The sequence below is a fragment of the Poecilia formosa genome, unplaced genomic scaffold (assembly GCF_000485575.1).
Source record: "Poecilia formosa unplaced genomic scaffold, Poecilia_formosa-5.1.2 Scaffold593, whole genome shotgun sequence".
Lineage (NCBI taxonomy): Eukaryota > Metazoa > Chordata > Actinopteri > Cyprinodontiformes > Poeciliidae > Poecilia > Poecilia formosa.
The window spans coordinates 290128-293719 of NW_006800532.1; the positions used below are offsets into that span (position 1 = coordinate 290128).

Consider the following 3592-nt stretch of genomic DNA (forward strand, 5'->3'; position numbering starts at 1 on the left):
CGTAACGCACCGTACCGCAACGCACCGTACCGTAACGCGCCGCACCGCGCACCAATGACCCAGAATTCATGACTCGATACCAATCGTTTGATTTCTGATGGAATCCATTTGAATGAAGAACTGATGGATCAGCAGAACCAGAACTAGAACCGTCGTTTCCGGACGGCAAGGAACGGAGCTGGAACCAATGAACACACCTAGGAATGTCACAGAGCCCGGTGGGACCCAGTAGAACCATGTGGAACCTAGTAGAACCATGTGGACCCGGTAACAGTTTCAGAATGAGAGCGTACTGATCCGATGTTCTTGTGTTCCAGAACGGAGAAGAACCCAGGTGACCTTCGCCTCGAGGGATGAAGATGACTCCTCCTCCTCCTCCTCCCCTCGTCGTCCAGGCAGCCAATCAGAAGAGAGGATTTCTTGTCGTTTCCTGCTACCTCATCAGTTTTCTCTGATGTTTTATTTCTTTGTTTGGGGAATTTTTTTCTTCTTTTCTTGTTTAATCCGACCAGAAGGAGACGAGTTCCGGGTCGGTTCTGATCGGCGGCCCGGACCGGGTCGCCGCCTGGCCTTTAGATCCAGTTTTTATCTCTGGACGTTTATTCTGTTTCTTTCTTTCTTGGAACGTTGCTGTGATCCCGGTGGAAGTGCTGCTCATGGACCGGATCGGAACCGACCCACTTCAGGGACTTTTCTTTATTTCTGACGGCACTTTATCTTTAAGCTTTGCACTTTGGATCGGAACCGATCGAAGCAGAACCTTGAATCAGACAAGATTATTCACAATTTAATGATTTATATGATTAAATCTTTATTTGTATGTTCAGAACACATGGAGAACTTTGTTTAGGACAGAACCAGTACAGATGAAGTTCTGTGTGAAAGTCCAGTTTCTATGGGACCCGAACGGACCTGGTTCTGGCTGTGATTCTGATGATTTCTTGTGAGAATAAAGGACCAGATGGAAACACTCGGACTGTTCTCCGTGTGCCTCTGTTCCAGAACCGAGGTCCGGTTAGCGCTTCTGATGAAAACAACTCTTTGGTTCTTCAGAACCAGACTCGGGTCGGTCCAGGTCAAGGCTGGACTTGGACCTTCAACACTCTGACAGTTCTGGATGAGAGTCAGAATGCACCAGAACCAAACTTCCTGTATTGGACCCAGGATCAGACCCAGAGTCAGCCCCCCTGATTCTGATTCTGGTTCTGGTTCTGGTCTAGTCGGGCTGGAAGGCGTTGTTGTCAGCGCTGGTGTCGCCCTGCGGCCGTCCCAGCAGGGGGCAGCAGCTCTTCCTCCTGGACTGGGTAAGGACTCAGCAGAGGAAGCCGGAGGGGGCGGAGCCACGGTGGGCGGAGCCACGGTGGGCGGAGCCGGGGGGGAGGGCAGCCTTCCTCAGCAGTGGGGGCGTGCTGCGGCCACTGCAACTGCACAGAACCGGGTCAGAATCTAGCCAGAACCGATCGTAGTGCGTCTGGTCATCAATACCTGGTGCAGCCACAGGGGGCGCTGTGCATCTGAACCATGGCAGGAACAGAACCCCTCCTCAGCAGAGTGGGCGTGGCTCCAGATGAAGCTCCGCCCTGCAACACAGAGACTGTGACACCACCACCTCTGAGCCAACCTGCTGCTGAGGTTCTGGTCAGCCACACAGAGACCCAGATCTCACCTGTCCTCATCAGCGACAGGAAGTGAGGGAACAGGAAGTAAAGGACACAGGAAGTGAAGATCTCAGGCGTGTAGCCTGCTGGTTCCACTCCTGTCTGCTCACCCACAGCCCTCGGAGCTGTGAGCTCAGAACCTCCATGAACTTCTGACCCGGTTGGGTTCCCATTCGGAACTGGATCTCTGGCGGATCTGTAGGTCTGGATCACATCAGGAGAACCCAGAGGGAGAGAACAGGACTTCCTGTGGATCCGTTAGCCGCTTCCCTCCATGAGGACACCGCTCAGTGATCTGTCCAATGAGTCTCATGGACGCCGTCGTCCATTCAGGTCCTTTCAGATTAAGAGCCACTTAAGAGCTTCAGAGTTTCTTAGTAACTGACCTGAGCAGGAAAACACTGACTTAGCTCTGCTATGGCTAACATTGGCTGCAGCTGCTAACATGCTAACAGATAAACAGATGTGGTCCAGATGTTCACTTACTGATAACCACACGCTAATCAGCTAACAGCCATGTGTGTGTGTCCAGGTGTGTGTGTGTGTCCAGGTGTGTGTGTGTGTCCAGGTGTGTGTGTGTGTCCAGGTGTCTGTGTGTGTCCAGGTGTCTGTGTGTGTCCAGGTGTGTGTACCTGCACCAGCTCCACGCAGGCCGATGTGAAGTATCCCTCCTCTCCGTTCTTCAGGCGTCCGAACCAGAACCTGGATCAGGTCTCCTGGTTCCAGGTCCAGTTCCCTGGGCCAACGAGACCGGTACTGATTGGTCACCACCGCCACCTGATAGATCAGATCAGAACCGGATGTGACTGAGTGGTCTTTCTCCAGTTTTGGATCAGATTTTCTCTCTGATCTGATTCCAATAATTGATCTGATCAGTTTCCATCTTTCTGCTTCATTCCACCTTAAAAACCTCCCAGAACTGGAGAACCGGACTGGTTGCTGTTTAGACATTTACTGCTAAAAAAGATTTTAAATATAAAATAAAGATTTTTGCATTCCAAAGTCATTGCTGGAGATATTTGGCGGTTTTAATGTGTTTTGTTATGACTTGTTGAATATGGAGCAAAATTATACAGGAAATCTATTCCGTCTTTAAGTTTTAATATGATCAAATTTGATCTAACAAGGATGAAGAGTTAGATTATGATATTAATGATTTATCACTTTCTAAAAAGCACCTCCATTTTTAAAGTGAAATAATTTGATTTGAGAGAGTGATTAAACGTTGCAGCATTTAATCTATTGTTCCCATTTAATGGAGGGGGAACAAATTATTTCAGACAACTGAAATATCCATTCTCTCCTCCCCCCATAATTTTGGAAAATAAAGAGCAACTGTTTCCAAATTCTCAAAGATTATGTGTGATAGCATGTAGTATACTAGAAATTTCCTCCATCCAGCAATCTGTCAGATTTTACATTGGAACGAGATTTACCAGAAAGTCTACACCTCTCTTCTTTTCAGGAAGTCTTAATTGTTGGTGCCCTGTTATCAGCCTGTTTCTATCGTCTTATATCAGGAATGAAAAATTATAAACACACACAACGTCTTGCAGGGCCGTGCAGAGGCCACTACAGGGGCAGGGGCTCAAAGGGCCCATCTAACCTCCTTCTAGGACAGAATATTAAAGCCTCTCAGCTTTCAGAGTTTAATAAACAATGATAAATTACAAAATTGTGAGATATACAATCAAAGCTAAGGAAAATCTCTATAGAGCATACAACTATGCATAAAATCACAACAAGCCTAAAATCACAACAAAAGATTCCTGATGTGTGCAAATAAAAGTTTATGTTTGGTAAAAATTAGTTATTTAATTTAAAAAAAAAGATTTTTAAACAAAACGTTTTGTTTTAAAAAGAAATCATTACAATTCCAAAAGTTTTGATTACAATTTTATTGAATTTAACTTCATACTCTGAGAACCAGACCA

At 46.6% G+C, this 3592-nt stretch overlaps 1 protein-coding gene and 1 long non-coding RNA gene across 6 annotated transcripts in view; one reads left to right on the plus strand and one right to left on the minus strand.

Moving 5' to 3' along the window:
• LOC103129956 (transcriptional activator Myb-like) overlaps positions 1-972 on the plus strand; it is a 13419-nt gene extending 12447 nt beyond the window's left edge. For all 3 annotated transcript variants that reach the window (XM_016665511.1, XM_007541212.2, XM_016665512.1), the window contains one exon: positions 318-972. The gene's annotated coding sequence lies outside the window, so the exon portion shown is untranslated. The remainder of the gene's footprint in view (positions 1-317) is intronic.
• Positions 973-1063: 91 nt separating this feature from the next.
• LOC107834350 (uncharacterized) lies at positions 1064-2585 on the minus strand. 3 transcript variants are annotated; one of them, XR_001660142.1, is made up of 4 exons: positions 2291-2585; positions 1667-1994; positions 1486-1580; positions 1064-1424 (listed from the first exon to the last, which is right to left on the minus strand). It is a non-coding gene; the product is annotated as an uncharacterized LOC107834350 (long non-coding RNA). The 3 variants fall into 3 exon arrangements; XR_001660141.1 differs by having other exon boundaries at positions 1667-2044; XR_001660140.1 differs by having other exon boundaries at positions 1667-2585.
• Between the last annotated feature and the right edge of the window lie 1007 nt (positions 2586-3592).